Source organism: Sciurus vulgaris (assembly GCF_902686455.1).
Source record: "Sciurus vulgaris genome assembly, chromosome: 2".
NCBI lineage: Eukaryota > Metazoa > Chordata > Mammalia > Rodentia > Sciuridae > Sciurus > Sciurus vulgaris.
Window position 1 is genome coordinate 106,426,828 of NC_136462.1, and position 18,777 is coordinate 106,445,604.

The 18,777-nt window shown below is 42.1% G+C and overlaps 1 long non-coding RNA gene across 3 annotated transcripts in view; it reads right to left on the minus strand.

Annotated features, from left to right (window-relative positions):
- LOC306653087 overlaps positions 1–18,777 on the minus strand; it is a 64,444-nt gene that overhangs the window by 19,683 nt on the left and 25,984 nt on the right. The window contains exon 1 of one of the 3 annotated variants that reach the window (XR_013761635.1): positions 1,293–1,457. The exons of the other annotated variants lie outside the window; for them this stretch is intronic. This is a non-coding gene — a long non-coding RNA (uncharacterized lncRNA). Of the gene's footprint in view, positions 1–1,292; positions 1,458–18,777 lie in introns of those variants that run through there. 3 annotated transcript variants of the gene reach the window in all.

The window sequence follows — 18,777 nt, forward strand, 5'->3', positions numbered from 1 at the left end:
TGCCTCACGTGGGCTGCTCTTATTATTGTCGTTATTTTTAACAGTTCTTCCTTAACCCCAGCACACAAGTTTCTGCTGAACTTGATACCCAAAGAGCATTAACTCATCTGGTGTGGAAAATGGAAGAGGAATTGGCAAGAGACTTTCTGGACTTTCCCAACTCATTTCAATGAGATATTTTCAGGGATCTCTCAAAACAGTCATTTAAATGGCACTATTTGAGCTGAAAACATGTTATCCAATAGCCTATTAAACCTGAAGTTTGTGGACGAGGAAACAGTAAAATAAATACACACAGGCCTGCTCCTTTGTGTAGTCAACTGAAAGTTGATTCCCACTAGAGGGAAGGCACGTAAGGGGGAGGGTTTGGGAGAGGGAGATGGGATGCACACCAAAAAACCTGGTGTTTCTTAGACCATAGCAACAGGCTGAAGTGGAAGGGACCCTTAAACACTCCAGTAATCAGAACGTTTACATGCAATTTCTGCTTTCAGTTTTCAAAAAGCAATGAGTATGGTGTTCCTTCATTGTTATCAGCTTTATATTACTATAACAAATACTTGAAATAATCTGCTTGTAAAGAACAAAAAGGTTGTTTTGGTTCACAGTTTTGATTCCAGTCCATGATCGGTTGACCTAATTGTTTTTGGGCCCATGGCAGTGCAGCACAACATGGCAGCAGCATGGGGCAAAACCATACACCTCATGGCCAGGACAAGAAAGAGGAAAGGATCAGGGTTCCAAGATTTCCTTCAAGGGTACTTTCCTAATAACCAGAAGACCCCTCATTAGGCCCCATCTCTTAAAGATTCCACCGCCTCCCAGTTCAGCATGAGCTGAAACAAAGCTTTAACACATGGGTCTCTGGGGAGGGAACACTTGTCCAAACCACAGTCCATAAAAGTTACCTCCCTCACTTTTAATGCCTCATTAAATGAGAGAAGAGTCACCAATCTGATAGACAAAGCCAGGTTTCTGCATTGGAAAGAACAGGGAAGGCCTCAGAGAAGAAAACTCATGAGGGCAATGATGACTACCATCAAATATCCGAAGGTTGGCAGGGTAAATGGGGAATGAAATGTGTTCATGTAGGAGCCAGTTGCCTAGAGTGGGTTTCAGTACAGCACATTGATGGTCTTTCTGCTGCTGAGAGTAGTCTAAGCGGCAATTCACTGTTAGGGAGTAGTGACCCCTCCCCACAATTAGAGTTCTGGAAGCAGGGGATGAACAACTGTAGTATGGGGAAATAGTAAAGATTTCAAACTTTAAAGTAATTTCCAATTATATAATACCTAGATTTGAAACTTGCATTGTCTATCTGGAGATATGTGTAGATCCTGCTCCTTTTCTTTACTTTCTCCAGGCTTGATTTCATCTCCAAAGTCACCTCTCATGGATTGTTCCTGGCTGAATGGAACACTGTGTGAAGAAGATTTTCCAGGCTACACAAGGTGATAGGCTGGTAGTGTCTGCCAAGGATAAGGAAAGGAGCAAAGGAGACACATTTTCTTTCCTGTTTTACATGCAGCAATAATGTTAAGAATATTTTTTAATATTTTAAATCTAATTGCCCATCTCAGTAGGGAAAGAAAGGGGAGAGAGAGAGAGAGAGAGAGAGAAAGAGAGAGAGAGAGAGAGAGAGGAAGGAAGGAAGGAAGGAAGGAAGGAAGGAAGGAAGGAAGGAAGGAAGGAAGGAAGGAAGGGAGGGAGGGAGGGAGGGAGGGAGGGAGGGAGGGAGGGAGGGGAAGGAAGGGAGGAAATTCCCTTTCCTTTTTCATCATTATGGTTGGAACACGGGACTTATTGCCTGGGAAAAGGCAGTGGGATATTCCTAGAATGAAGAGACCGTGGAACAAGAAAGAAGAAAGATAAATGTAGAACAATTTCCACAAACAGAAGGAAAAATAGAAGACCTTCCTGGGAGGAAGTAGAGAGTTTGGAAAGGATGGATCTGGGCAGAAGTAGCTGCCTGGACCCCTCTGTGCCTCTGAGCCTCAGGTGTGGGCAGAGAGGGGACAGATAGGAACCCTGGGTGGGATAAAGGGGAAAACTGAACTCAAAGGAGGCTCCACCACACTCTCTGCTTGGAATTCTAGAGGGAAACCACCTCACCATGTCCCTGTGCCCAAACACGGTGGCCACAGTAGGTGGGAAAGACGGGTGGCATGTTTAGGAAGGGAGAGGACTGAAGTTGGTGCCCTAAGTGTCTCCATTCACATGTGTTGTGGAAGTGTCCAAAAGTTCTCAAGAACATGGACATAGAGGAGGGAACAAGGGACCTGCCTTAGGTGACCATCACGAGATGTCAAATGACCCCAACAGAAGGCATAGTGGATTATCAGAAGTTCTATATAGTCAGGTAGTTCTGAGATGGCATCGAGTTAACAGGGAGTGACCCCAAGCCCCAAAGTGCCAAGAAAACAGGCCCCGCATTATACCACTGTGGATGTGTCCGTGGTGGAGGCTAGAAAGAGTCCAGCCAGAGGCTAGAGGAAGCTAACAAAGAGGAAGCTAACAACACTCACGGGGAGGCTCTTCCTGAAGCTGTGAGGACAGAGATGCTTCCCTGGCTTGAAGGTGCAGGGGAATGGAGAAGGAAGGGAAGATCCTCTGAAAACTCTCACAGGGAGCCTCAGCTTTAAATCAAGTAATCACTCCAAAGGCCATCGAAACCCAGACAAGACTGAGCTACTTTTAGTTGGCAGGCGTAGGGCGTGCTGTATGGCATGGTAGAGACGCAGCCGTTTCTGCATCTCCACCATCTCCCTTGCACGTATGCTTACCATAAGTACGGGTGTGGTCAAGCACAAGAACTAACAAGGTATGACTGGTGCAGAGGGTCTGGATGACTCCAAAAAATGGAAAGGAAGCAGCAATCAGCAGTGTGGGAGGAAAGAAGGAGAGGGATAGAGCCTCCTGAGGGATAACAGAAATAGCTAAGCCCGTTGATTAGATGCTTCTCAAGAAGCAGGTCCTTTGAATCCCCACTAGCCCAAGTGTGGCCAGAGAGCAGCAGGCACCACCCAGAGTTTGTTAGAAATCCAGAGTATCAGGCCACAACCTGGACCTTCTACAGAAGAGTCTGCATTTTAATGTAATCCCAGGTGATCTGTGTGCAGATTAGAGCTTGAAAGTTGCTTCATTTAACACAATCAGTTGAACATAATTCTGAAGTTTGAGAATATTCTCCCATTATACAGATGAGGAAGCTGTAAGTGGTGGAACCAAGAAAGGAATCCAAGCAATCTGACAGCAGAGCCCACCTCTTCATGGCACCCAAAACTGAGGCCACTTCCCTGGTTTGTTTCTGTTCAAATGTGTGTTTACAATTTTGTTTGATGCAGGCCAGGAATCTTTTGGAGTGCCCTGTGGAGGTACAGCAGTGATGGGATTTCCACTTCCCGTATGTTTTCCCAAATAAAACATCAGATAGTCAAGATTCAATTCATGTCCAGGATTCTGCATGATCAAGTGCCTCCAGTATTTTAAGTTTGGGGGCAATTCATAGCCATCATGTCTAAATTGTTCTACTTGTTCTAAATTTGCCCGGCATGTATACCTTTCAAGAATAGCTCTTTTAGCTGATAAGCCCCTGTTTTCAAATGCAAATGTGTATTGAAATGTATCTGCTCAATCACTTCTCCCTTAAAATCATACTATAGTCGAATTACTCAAAAGGAATCCATAGTGAAGCATGAACATTTTCAAGCATAAGCCTGTGGTGCTTTTCATCTAAAAAGGTGACTAACAGCTTGCATAAGCTTATAACCAGACTTAAAGCTTAAAATCCCCGTGGAGTTTGCAAAGGGCATTGAGGAAGTGAGCCAAACCTGGGAAACATAAATGTCTTCGCATGCTGACTTATCTACCAGTCGTGAAACTGGTCTGATTTAAAATTGTTACCCTGTTCAGCCCCATGACCCCTATTTTCATGACAGCAAATGGATAAAGCCCTCTGTTAAGAAAAATAAAAACTGGATCCTATCTAACAAATGTTAATTAGGTCATGCAGTGTTGCCAAGAGCTTTGAAGTGACACAAACCCATGCACCACTATTTGACACCGAGTAGGTAATTATAAACATACATTTGAGGAAAATGAGTGACCTCTAGTCCCAAGTCTGGAATTAACTAGCTCTGTGACCTTGGGAAGGTGTTCTCCTATCTGAGTTCTTTTTCTTTGGACTCAGTACTTTCCTACAATTCCTTTACACTCCATAGTCTCAAATTTAAAATCAGATCTTAATTACGTGCTAAGTAAAGTACAGCATATTTAATTTGAAGGATGGCATACTGATAAAGATAGTTAAGAAGATGACAAGGCAGCATGGAAATTACTCATTACATAATACAGAACACAAAGTGTTGTTTATACTCTAAAACTATGTAAGAGTCTGTATGCTGGAAAAAGCTGGAAGAGGGGACGAAGGAAACAGTGAGATCATAGGTGGGTACGATGTTCCCGTACATTTTGATTTCCATTAATTTGTTGTTTGTCTGATGTTCCAAAACCATACTTTTAGGGAGGCATTTCTTCATGTTATACCAAAGAACTGTTTGGTACTTTGCTGTCGTTCATTTCCTCAGCTTCCAAAGTGGTGTCAGCCAGGTTAATCTCATTGCTATTTATGGACGATGTCACTCTCCAGAACTCAATATTGTTTCCAGAGTCATCACAAGCCTGTGTCCCAGGAGCCAGGCACATTCCATCCCCTCACCCCAAACCTGTACCTCCACCACAGATTTCAGGCTTGCTTTTCCCTTCACTGCTGACTGAGAAAAAACAGGTATTGGACACAAAGGTCAAATCAGAGAACCTCAGGCGAGAAGGGACCTTGCAGTTTCCCCAGTCCTTCCTCAGGGACTGTCCATTTGGAGCATTTGCCTGTCTCGCAAGTAAGCTCTTCACTCCCTCACAACTCATGGCCAGGGCAGCCATGTTGGAGTGTCGGGCGGTATATCTGAACTTCCTACCATGGCAACATTGACTGGACCATGCGGACCACCCAATCCCAGATGGCTACTCAGAGCCTCTTCCCCAGAAATTTGAAATTGAGACAAAGAGTCAGTCACTCCCTATGTGGTAAAATTCAGAGAATGTTAGCATGGGTGCTGAGGTAGGCATTTTTATCACCCTTGTGAACTGTAAAAGCAGAGGAAGTTCATCTAGGGGTCAGTAGTCAGTGAAGAGAGGAAGTGTCCAGATGCCTTCTTGCTCCAGCATTTTGCTATAGGACTGCTGCTCCACGTCCTTGGGTTCTGTGAAACAGCTTGAATCTTTATAACAAAATCCCCTTTCAGCTTAAACTAAGGCAAGTTGGTTTCTGTTTTTAGCAATCAAAAGCATCCTAACTAAGAGTCTCCCTCCCTCAACTATGGGAACCTCCCAGCAGGCCGCAGGAAACCCTGTGAGATCAGGCCCTGACCAGAGCCGAGCTTTGTCTTCCACTCCACATTTCAGCCATGCTGGGCCCCACCTGGTAGTGCCCACAGGCCTTACCGCCTCTTGTCCCGGGGCTTTGCTGGCTGCTCTGCCTGAAATGCTCGCAGGCCCACCAAGCTCCTTCCCCATCCTCCCTAGGCAGGTGAAAAGCCTGGCCACAGGGGTCTACTTACTTCCTCCCTTTACTTGCAGCCTTGCATATGATTAAAGCACTCAGACAGAGTGCCGCCTGGGATGCTGGGAAGCTCTTTCTAATCCATGCTAGCCAGAGCTCTTTGAGCTTTCAGAGAGCAGCCCCCACCCCCAGGAAGCTGGGGGAGATGAATCTCATTGCTGCAGTCTGAGCTGATGTTGTTCTCATTAGGTTTGTCTGCATTCTTTATTTATAAGGATTTCCTGAACATCCAGGTTAAAGGCAGGCATTGCCCAGCATCCCCATGCTTAATGAGGATTCAGCAGCATGGAGGAGTTAAAAAAAAAAAAAACAGAACTGGGGACTTTGTGTCTCCAAGGGCACCGCAACTGAAGAAGAGAGCTCCTCTAATATGCCTGGGGAGAGAAATGTCTCCACTCGAAAGATTTTCCAAACAGCAGCAAATGTGCATATTTCAGTCCTCAACCTGACTGAAAAGAATTTCAAATAATGATTGTAACATTATAATAGTACATGCATGGGGTCTCACAAAAGGCATCTGTCCTGCGTGGTATTATCATCTCTGATTTATAGATAAGCACAGTGAGGTCACAGGTTAAGAAAGGTTATACAGGGACAAAGCTACTTCTCTTGGTTCCAATGACTCCTTTAAGTGGTTCACAAAGTGTGCACCTGGACCAGCAGCTCAGCATCACTTAGGAGGAACTTGTTAAATACGAATTCTTGGCCCTGCCCAGACCTACAAAATCATTCTGGGATTTAGCAAGGCCTCCAGGTGATGCTGATGCAAATCCTAGGCCCTCACTATTCAATGTGGTCTTGGACCAGCAGCATCAGCATCACCTGGGAACTGATTAGAAATGCAGACTCTCAGGCCCCGCCCCAGACCTAGTGAGTCAGAGCCTGCATTTTAATGTCGGAGTGATTTTTAAAAAAAGCTGCTCTTCACTGTAAAAAAGCTAATAGTTGGCATTTAATGAAGTATAATTTTAATCCCGTTTGAAATCCAGAAAAAGAGAAAAAGGAAGAGAGGTTGGTTCTACTGTGAATTAAATTAACAAAATACAAATGAACTGGAGAAAAGACATACAAATTTTATTGATATTTTTATTTTATATGCATGGGGATATCACAGGAAAGAAGTGAAAAATCCAAAAAAGTGGTTAGACTCAGGGACTTCATCCCATTTTAACAAAAGGTGATAAATCGTGGAGAAGAAACTAGACAAAGGAAAGGAACATTGAGCTTTTAGGAGTGATAAATTGTGCAAAAATGACTAGGAAATATATCAGGACAACTAATGGAAGATAAAGGTTATTTTAGTAAGTCTGTTTATGCAAATTCATCTTAGTGCCAACTCCCCACTTCTAGTGATAAGGTTGCTCTTCTTATCCTGTTGCCTGGAGATGGGTGGGGGAGGGAGGAGGGATGCTCTGCTTTTAGGCAAATAACAGAAGGAGAGAAAACTTTTCCTGTATCTATTGATTTTGCCTTCAGCTCAAAATAATCCTTATGCTACAGGAGAATATTTTAGAGTAGCATATTCTGGACACCTTCACCAACAAGAGACAAGCCACCAGTATGGTTCATAAAAACAAAAGTTCCAGTTTTGCAGCTGTCAATTCTGTTACTATAGTGGTAAAATTGTCTGATAGTGGGTAAAGTGGAAATTTCCATGCCCTACTGGCTCATGATAACCACTTTTATTTTCTGGAAATTGCTGGTCAATATGTGCTTTTATAGATTATCATTAAATTGACATAACCCCTTGGAATAATTACCCATATCTTGGAATACAGTGCAACTACTAAATTCATACTGAGCTTTCTTTATTAACATGAAAACCTCCTTAATGGGAGTAAATGCAAAGTAAATGCAAAGTCACAAAGTGGTGTGATCCAACTTTTTAAGTATAGTTCTAACTATCATAAAGAGGTATGAGGGCAGATGATAGATAAACAGTTATAAATATACAAATATATATGTAGCACAAGCAAGAAAGCCAAAAAAAATTAACACTGAATATTTACTGGAGATAAGGGTAATAGCTATGTTTTATTTTCTTATTTTTGCTTACATGGTTTTCAAAATTTTCTGCAATGATTCTACTTTATTTTATAATAAAGAATAAAATATAAAAATATTATGTGATATTTTAGTTCACTCTATTCCTGAAGACATGATTGTCTCAAATAACCTAGTTTTAATTCCCTGTGTGTCTAATCTTTTCATTTCAACCATTTGGAGAGGGCATCTGTATGACTTGGCCTGTGCCTCCGAAATGGTCTCTACTGGTTAACAACGCTGATGATACAGTTACAAATGCCATTGTTGTATTGTGGTATCCCTGGGTAAGTTGAAGGGCTACAGCACACTTTGTCCCTTACCAAAGGACCTCAGTTGCTAAGTCTGGGTTCTTGGATCTCGGATCTGTTTAATGGTTTTAGCATCTTTAGTCAGTCCTCGTTATTTGTCCATCTGTTGTTACACACTCTCTCCTTCCTCTAACCTGTGGCTTCCAATATTCTGAATCCTTGGAAATCAGATGAACTCTGTTATCCCTGAGTGTAAAGAGAAATGCTGTTTGAGTCAAGGATCAAGGAAGCCATGCTGCAAGGAAGTCCCCATGAGCTTTTGTATAGGGCTTCCTTGCCGTCTCAGCTGTGCTCAGTTCCTTTTGGTTTACTCTTGGTTCCTGAGTGTGTTCTAGACTAATGAAGTTGCTGAGGACAGAGTCCTACATAAGTGAAGTGGTGGTGTTTCTGATAACAAATAGCTACTTGATTAAGAAAGAGCATGACTCTGAGTCTCTGGACATCTCCCTCCAAGAGAAGGAGGCTGCAGATGGTCAAAACAAAGCCAACTGGGTCTCTTCTATCCCTATCGAAAGGAGGTTATTTAGGTTCACCACCTGGTTAGTAGATTTGCCAGATGGCAAGGCTGAGTAACTGCTCAGAAAGAGAGTAAGTATCCAATCCATCACTCCAGCTCAGCGGACACTGTTTAACATGGGAAGCACATAGCAGGACATAACATGGGCAATGAGGCATCGAGGAGCCACCATAAAGGCAGCCATCTGGGCTCATGTTGAACAGCCCTGTGCACAGTGGCCATGGGAATGACTCAGCTGAGATTTGTGGGGCAGGGATGAGGAGGAGGCTGGGGCCCCGGGGGTAGAGAGTGGGTGGGGGAGGCAGGAAGTAGGGCCCACATGCTCCTCTCCTTACCACTGATAGCTTTTGGCCACCAGAAAGTTAGCCGCTTCCATCTCTGGGGCATTGCTGACTCCTACCAACCTCTCCTAGTTCTCAGTTTTTCTTTATTGTTATTTTCGATTTCGATGAAAAAGTAACATTTTGATACCAAAGCAGGAAAAATAAAACTATAACTAAAAGTGGTTGTGAGTACTTTTGACATTTCCTTCTCACCCTGACGGTGACGTAAAGGCTTTCCCTCAGGAAATGGGATGTGTGGCTGCGAGAGGCGGGTCAGGGGAGGGTTCAGGCACCTTGTTCTCCTCTGGAAAACAGGCTGATACCAGCAAAGCTCCAGTTATTTCCACTGGGGCTCTAAGTTGTGATGTTGACAGACACAGGAACAGGACATTGCAGAGTGAGACCAAGAAAGAAAAGCAGGTGAACCAGGCCATGTCTGGGCTGGGCATTGTAGGCTACGTGGACACAAAGCATTTTGTCTTTGTTCGTATCCCTTGGTGGTCTCAGGCCCCACAGTTCCCAACACAGTACTGCCCAAATCAGGCAGTCAGTTTCAGGTGTGTGGTAGTCCATTCATTTATTCAGCAAGCATTCACTGCTTGTTGGGTACTGGGAATACAATGGTAAACAAAACAGAAACAATCCTTTCCTTCCTGAAACTGTTACAAAATGAGGACTTAACTGCCAGAATAGTTGCAAGGAAGAAAAATAGGGGATTGTCCAAGTACCATGAATTCTTCATAGATTATGAGTGAGTGGGAGCTCTTCTGCCCACTTTGCAGACAAAATTGATGTCCCTCTGATACAACATTCTTACTTAACAGAACAGTCTAAAGAAAGGTTCTTAATGTGGTTGAGATTTTAGACACAAAGATGTTCACTGGTGAGTTATTTATAATAGACAAAAAATTAAATCGACCCTACTAAGTATTATATAAATGGTTAAATTGACCATGAATTTCCCTACGGTAGCATATTTTGTAGCAATATTTGTAAAGAATTTTAACTACCTACACAAAAGTTTACCATATAATACTTAGTGGAAAAGCAATATAAAAAATTTGCTGCAGAAAATAAACCAGTAGAATAGAAGAAATAATATCTAACTGCTAACAATTACAGTGTTGGATGAGAGTCCTGCTCTGTACACTCTTCTACGTTGTCCACATTTCCCCCTTTCCCCCATCTTGCCTCATCCCATCACTCATTTTATAAAAGAAGTGACCAAGACTTCACTTTTCACATTGTCAGGTCCTTCAGAAATCATGAAAAATAAGTAAGCACACCTAATAAATATTTTGCTGCCTGGCATTTTTCTCTCCACTTGGCTTTATCAAAATAGATATATTGGGATACATTTTCATAACACAGATTTTTTTAATGTCCTAAAAATAATGCTAACAGCAGTAAAATTTCTATTTCAGCATCCAGATGAAGGCAGGATGTGTTTTGGTTAGACCACATATGGTGCCTCAGTTGAAAATTAAATTGGAGGCTTCTGCTCTAAGAAGATGGAGTAGAGGCCTGGCACAGTGACCCATGCCTGTAATTCCAGCAGCTCCAAAGGTTGAGGCAGGAGAACAGCACATCCGATGCCAGCCTCAGCAACCTAGTGAGACTCTCAGCAACTTAGCTCAACCCTATCTCTTAAAGAAAGGACTGGGGATATAGCTCACTGGAAAAGCCCCTGGGTTCAATCCCCACCAAAAAAAAAAAGATGGCGTAAACAGACTTCTCGCTCATCTTCTCACTAAGTTCAACTAAAAACCATAGGATTTCTATTAAAAAAAAAAAAAAAAAGATAAGAATACTTGAAAGATGGAGTGAAGAGGGCAGGCTGGCTAGAGACCTCAGGACCTGAGCAACAACATAGTGATGAGACCCCTGGGTTTTCTTTTTGCTTCAGCTATCACAGACTTGGAGTTCAAGAAGCCAGCAACCCAGAAACAGTAACAGACACGAACAAAAAAATCCCAACAAAAGACTGCTCTCTCTAACCAAAACAGCAGGAAAAAAGCAGCCTAGAAAACAAGAAAACTTTTAAAAAATAATCACTCCGCTTCAGCAACAGAAAGGCCATGGTCCCAATCTCAGCAAAAACCGAGTGGGGAGCCTAGACTTCCACCTTCCCAAGGCTGCAACAAACTGCCTCACCAGCCCTGCCACGATGGTGTCAGAGAAGCCCAAGGAGGGTTATCAGTGACAAGCCTCCTCCAACAGTGTCAGTGGAGATCACGTGAAGATCCTGGACTTGCATTTTCACCCAGGAGAACAAGGATCCCCTTCCCCCTCCCTAGAGGGGCTGCACTACAGGAAGCCTAGTGGAAAATCAGGATCTTGCCATCACCTGCAGTGACAAATCCACCTGTACTGTGGCATCAGTACAAACCATTGGAGGAGCCTAGATTCCCACCTGCCTAGCAGTAAGAGGGATCCCCTACTTCAGGTGTCAGCAGAGAATGAATGGGGAAACCAGACTTCTACCTCCACCCAAGAGAGATAAGGCAGTGACCTCTCTTTCCCCTGTCAGAGTAGTATCAGAGAAAGGCAGCTAAAACAGAATTTTAAACAGGCTTTTAGAATGTTAAAATTAGATCCAGAGTCTCAGAATATGAAAATGCCCAGGTTTTAATTTTTTAAAATGCACTCATTATATCAAGAACTTGGAAGATCTATAACTGAATGAAAGAAGACAATGAATGGATGCCACACCAAGATGGAAAAGATGTCAAAATTATCTGACAAGTATTTTAAAGCAATCATGATAAACATGCTTCAATTAACTATTATACTTTAAGAAATGAAAGAATGGAAGTAGAGGAGAACTCCCTCAACTTTATAAAGATTATCTATGAAAAAATCCTACAGCCAACATTATACTGAATAGCAAAATACTAAATGCTCCCCCCAACTATTGAAAAAAAGGCAAGATTGTCCATTATGACTAATCATATTGAAAATATTGTTGGAAGTTCCATTTGGTGCACAGGGTTACAGGTGAGAAAAGAAGTGAAGCTGTTTGCAGATTACATGATTATGTATGTAGAAAGTTCTAAGGAATTCGCAAAAAGCAAAAATCAGAACAAAACAAAAACTCCTAAAACTGATGCATGAGTTTAGCAAGGTATCAGGCTAAGGGATAAACATACAAAATCAATTTAATCTATATTCACTACCAATAAACACATGGTCACTGAAATTAAAGCACAATACATTTCCAAATACAAAATAAAATGCCAATCTTGGGTATAAACCTAACAAAACACGTTCAGGATTTGAATGCTGAAAACTATACAACACCAATGAAAGAAATCAAACATGATCTAAATACATGATGAAACACCATGTTCATGAATTGGAAGACTCAACCTAGCAAAAATTCTCCCCAAATTTCTATGCAGGTTTAATGGAATTTCTATCAAAGTCCCAGCAATATTTTTATAGAAATAGATAAGATTATTCTACAATTTATATGAGAAGACAAAGAAAATGATTTTTTAAAATAATAAAGTGTGAGGGATGGGTCTACCCAATTGTAAGGCCAACAATATAGCTACAGCTACCCAATTAGGATGCTAGGGTAGTGGAGGAGGGATTAACGCATAGATCAATTAAACAGAAAAAAGAACCCAGATATAGACCCACAAAATATGCCCAAATGATCCTTGCAAAGATGCAAATGCAATCTAATGGAGAAAAGATAGCATTTTTTAAAACAGTGCTTAAACAATTTGATATCTTAGCTGCCCCCACAAAAACAAGTAAGAAAAGAAACTTCTTGACCCAAGTTTTCACACTTCATGAAAATTTAATTCAAAATTGATCACAGACCAAGTAATGCATACAATTATAAAACTTTCAGAAAAAAAAAAAAAACAGAAGAATAATCTTCAGAATCTAGGGCTAGGCAAAGACTTGGACTTGTCAAAGGCACAATCTATAAAAGGAAACATTGATATGTTGAACTTCATCAAAACTGAAAATTTTTGCTTTGCTAAAGACCTTGCTAAGGAATAAAAGATAAGACACAGATTGAGAGAAAAAAATTTACAAACTAGCAATCCGACCAAGGATGAGTATCTAACATACACAAAGGACTCTCAAAACTCAAAATTAAGAAAATAAACAACCCAATTAAGACATGTGCAAAAGACTTGAAGAAAGAGTTCACAACATAAAATACATGGATAGCAAATAAGTACCTGAAAAGATGTTCAAAATCATTAACCATTAGAAAAAAAATCCAAATTAAAACTATGATGAGATAGTAATACATATTTATTAGAATGACTGAAATTAAAACAGTACCAATACCAATTGCTGGCAAGGATATAGAGAAACTGTCCACTTATACATTGCTACTGGGAAAAAAATATATACAACTATTTTTGTCAACTTTGCATGCTGTGACCAAAAAGCCTGACAAAAAAATCTTGGAAGAGAAAAAGTTTGTTTTGGCATAGTTTCAGAGGTTCAGCCCATGGTTGTTGAACTCCATAACTCTGGGCCTGAGGTTGTGCAGAAGATCATGGCAGAAGGGCATAAATGAGGAAAGCAGCTCAGGACATGGTAACCAGGAAGCAGAGAGAGAAGGAGAGAGCACCCCACTCACCAAGAACAAAATACAAACCCCAAAACATGCCCAAGTGACCTGTTTCTGCCAGCCACATCATACCTGCCTACAGTTACTACCCAATTCATCCATATCAGTGGATTAATCCACCTCGTAGATTACACCTCTCATAATCTAATCATTTCAGCTATGAAAATTCTTGCATTGTTTCACACATCACTTTAGGGGGGACACCTCATATCTAAACCATCACAAGAGCTATTCTAGAAAACACTCTTGACAGTTTCTTTAAACAGTAAACAGGTAACTACCATACAACCTAACAACTACACTTCTGGGCATTTATCTTAGAGAAATAGAAACTATATTCACACAGAAAACTGTACATATTGTTTATAGTAACTTTATTCTTAAGAGCCCTAAACCAGAAGAAGCCCAGATATCCTTCAGTGGGTGAGTGAAGTAGAATCCATGTCACAGAATACTACTCAGCAGTACAGAACATGCTGCTAATACTCGTAATAACTTGGATGAAACTCCAGACAATGATGCTGTGTAGAAAAAAGCAAATCCCAAAAGGTTATGGAATATGTGATTTCATTTAGATAGAATTCTTGAAATGGCAAAATTGTAGAGATGGAAAACATATTATTGATGGCCAGCGGATGAGGAGGGGATAAAGGGTAAGAGGGAAGTGGTCGTTGCTGTAAAACGGATCACAAAGGATTCTGGTGATGCAAAGGCTTGTATCTTGACTACCCATGTGAGTCTGCTGGCTGTGACACTGTATTGTACTTTTCAAGATGTTACCATTGGGAAAAATTAGATACAGGGCATTCCAAGTCTCTTTGTATTATTTCTTACAATTGGTTGCAAATGTTCTACAAAAATTATCTCAAAATAAAAAGCTTAATTGAAAAATTAAATTAGAAAAGCTTGAAGGTGTGTAAATGAGAGTGGTTAAGGAGAAATGAAGAGACAGAAATCGGAAATATAGAAAAGCGAACATTTGATGAATGCTGTCACACAGGCTGTAGGGTCCCAGAGGTAGGAAGGACAGGAGGAAGTCAAGGCAGGAGGCTGAGGCCCCAGGGTAGGAGGGATGGGGCAGGATCAGAGCTGCCCAGCAGCGGAGCTGCACCCAAAGGCAGGAATTCAGTCAGACCCCACCCATCGGGCACCTTCAAAGCATCCTACCAAATCTAGGAATATATGAGGTACTACTCTACTTTGAAAACTAATTTTCCTCTCTGGCTCCTTTTCTTTTCCAAACTAACCATAAATTAAAATGGTCCACGCTCTGCCATTAGTCCAGCTCTTTGGGAGCTGAGTGGTTTTCATGACTAAATGGCTGAGACTGTCATTTGGGGTGGCGGATGCTCTTGTGACCCACCGCCAGGAGCTGTCACCATTCCTGATGCTGTCTAAGGAACGTCCTCCACCAGGAGCAGCTTTATTTCCTCCTGGAGGCCATGCCCTTTACTCTCGTCCCTGCCACATGCAAGGAGAGGTGGCAGGCTTAGGAGTGAAAACAAAGGGCTTAGGAGACTCCTCACCCTTGATTTATGTCACACTGAGTTTACTTTCTTACCACGTACAAAGAAATACACCGGAAACACCAGGGACAATTCAACACGCATTACTTTCAACTATGATTTTCTATTGTCGTGTACATTTTAGCTCAACTCTAATGCGCAGTAACCTGTGAGCCCAGGAGTCCCTTGATAGCTGAGGAGTCCCAGCCACAAGGAGTCCTGCATCACAGGAGGAGCAGAGAACAGGTCTTGACTGTCCATCAGCTGGCTTAGGTTTAGGCCCACGTTTTGCCTCCTCTATATCAAAGTGTCCCTTGCTTCCCCTTGACTTGGCCTTGCTCTCTTCCTTGACTACACCCTTTCATCCCGTTTTCATCACGTTACACCTCCTTTGTCTCAGTACTTAAAGATTCTGTTTAACATCTACGTTAGCTCTTTGTTTCTCATTGTGTGAGTCAGAGTTTCACCAAGGTGGCAAAACATCTGAGAAAAACAGCTTGAAGGAGGAAAGGTTTATTTGGGCTCATAGCTTCAGAGGTTCCACTTCAGAGTCAGTCAACCCCATTGCTTCTGGGCTGAGGTGAGGCTGAACACCATGGTCAAAAGGTGTGGCAGAACAAAGCTACTCACCTCAAGGTCTCTGGGAAAGAAAAAGAAAAGAAGGATCCAAGAATAAAACACACCGTTCAGAGGTACATCGCCCAGTGACCCGCTTCTTCCCACCAGGCTCCACCTCCTAATGTTTCCAACACCTCCCAATAGTGCCACCAGCTGGCACATGAGCTTTGGGGGGCATTCCAGATCCAAAGTATAATATTCATCAAATCATGGCGGTGCAGTGTCTCCAGTCTTATGGTCAAGGATATCTAGCTCCTGGTGACTGATCTTACTTCAAAATTATCTGCTGTACAGGGGAACCTGGAGCAGGTCTCTCCTGCATGCCAGTGTGACAGCTTCACTGGAGTCAGTGTGATATGCATTCAGTGTGGCATGGAGCACAGAAGACCAAGGCCAGGGAGAGCTTAATGCAGACAATCCATAGCAAGCAACAACCCAACAAGTCCAACTAGGAAAGACCAAGAGTCAACGAGACCTGCAAGTGAAGGCCATGAAATAGGGAAAGTGGACGATGTCACAGGGAGCAAGACCAAAGTCAATCATCTCCTGGGTTGTCTGGCACGGGGAAGAATTGAAAGGCCAGGTGTGACAGTCTCATTTTGCTCTCATTTTGCTCCACGATGTCTCAAAGACACCACCTGTCACCTGGCAGATGACTGACTCAGCAGCCTGGGGACTCACAGGAGGGCAGCCTGTCTTGGACACAGCCCTGCAGAGTAGTGCCAAGGCATCACACAGCACTAAGAGGCTAAAGCCAACAGATGTCTTTACATGCTACATCATAGTGCTGGGATCAGAGAAGAATAATTGACGGTGCCCCTGATCAAAACAGGTTTCTTGTCACAGCATATTTAGTGGAAAATACATAGAAAACAAAAGCTGAATTCTCCATCCAAGCTGCAGTGTTCAATACATCACTGCCAAGAAGAAAGCATTTAATACAGTCTTTTAAGTTTTATCTGGAGTCGGTTCTATATGGTGCAATGAGACAGCAGCCCAACCCTGTGACTCACGGTGAAGTACAAACAACTCTGATGAGGACAAACAGGTGCATCATATTAACCCAATAAATCTTTACTGAGCACACCTACTATGTGCCAGTACCAACCTAGTTGTTCATCCATATATGAATGAACAAAGAAAATGTGGTATATATGCATAATGGAATATTATTCAGGCATAAAATATTTAATCATCTGTGGCAACATGGATGGAACTGGATCAGAGTTAAGTGAAATAAGCCAGGCACAGAAGACAAATATTGCATTTCCTCACTCACATGTGGAAGCCAAAATAGTTGATTTCACTCAGATAGAGAGAAGGAGAGTAGCAAGGAGGATAGAGGGAGGTTGGATAATTGGTGACAAAAGAAAGGAGAAGTTCTAGTGTTCTACAGCATAGTAGGGTGACTACAAGTTACAGCAATTTGTTATGTATTTCATAAAAAATATAGAAGATTTCAAAGTTCCCCAACACAAAATAAATGATAAACATTTAAGGAGATGGAAATGTTAATGACCCTGAGTTGATTATCTAACATTGTGTACATGTATTGAATTATGAACACTGTATCCCACAAACATGTATGATTTCATGTTAACCGTAATTTTTCTTAATTATAGAAAAAATGGGGCTCTGGCAAGCAAAAATTGAAGGAGGGAATGACTGCTGAGTGGCCAACTAAGAATGTATGATTTGGTTAACTTTTTTTCTGTAAAACTGGGCTGTTAACTCCACAGCTTCTAGCTGGTGGGTGTTTGCTTTTTCTTTTTTTATTGAGAACATGGTGTGTAAGAACCACTGCTCAGGACAAGGATGCCCATGTCATTTGACTTTCCCTCCCTGTCCCCTCCATCCCTCAGTTTCACTTTGCTTCCCTATGGATTCTGAGGACAGCTGACTCAGAGAGTTTGGTAATATTTTCTTACAAAATATGTCATGTGGCTAGATTCCTCGTGTTGATTTTGTAAGAGTTTATGGGAAGAGGAGGCACATCTCTCAGAACTTAGAGCAGGTCCCAACATTGCCCATGGTGTTTATAATAAGCTTTCACAGGGATGTCTGCTTTAAAACAGTGGTCAAGACTCCATGGATGATCTTTCCAATAGTGAGGAACAGCATGCGTGTCCCTAGACGGAGATGCCTCAAACCACACTCAGATCTTCTATGGTCTTTATTTCAATTAGCACTGCCTGCTTTGTAACATCCATTTGAATTTACCTTCTTTTCCCCTTCCACCAAAAAGTCTAACATCCGAGGTCAGATGTCTCCACGGAGTTTATGTGTTTGCACAAATAACGCACAAATCCTTAAGAACTGTGAATTACCAAGCGGGATCAGCTGGGTGCCTTTTGGAGTTCTTTACTTTTGTGGAGCTGGTGTTTACCTTTTATTTTAAGCACTTTCAAGTCCATCCCCTTGAAGTACCTTGTCTTACCGGGAGCCCTGCTCATTTGTTCTCGTTGCCTCCTTCATTGAGAAGAACCATCAATCAGCATCTAAAACACAGCAGTTCCTGTGCAGCATCAAAAGCCACCGGTGGCAGCTGATGGCAAGAGGATGCAGTGGGCATTGTTGTTTGTACACAGGCCTTCATCTCTTTGAGAAGTGTCTCTGTTTGAAATGAATGAGGCAGACAAGAGCGGTGGCTTCAAAAGCAGCTATCCTCTGGGCTTTTCCTATTGAAAGTCCTGTGCAACACCATTACTAGAAAGTAGAGAATGAAAGGTGAATCTGAGACAGGCTGCAGGTTTCCTGACAAGAGACTTATACCTGGACTTAGCCAGGCTGGACTGCTGGACATTTGTTTTCATTTTGTGGATTTGGGTTTACAAGGTTAACATGAAAGAGTTTTTTATTCTTTCCCAGTGATTATGCTTAAAAGTTACATAAACCTCCTTCACCAAGTGCCTATCTCAGAAGTAAGACCGGCTTCCTTCTTTGCCTGTGCCTCTTTAAGGGTGTCAATGCTGAAAGGAGTCGAACTGCCAACAATACGTTGTCATGGTTACAGCCTCTGGACCAGAGGATTAGCTGATCCCTGGCCCAGTTCTTCCATCCAGCCATCATCTCCTCTATAGCAAGAGGCCCCCCTACTCCCTGATCCATTCTGTGAGATTGGAGTGCACATAGTTTTCTGTGATACTTCATGACTTTTCTGCAGATTCTTAACGACCATAATGTTGAGGATGACTTCAAGTCTTGGGCTAAGTGGGAAAGTCAAAACAATGTTCAAGACTC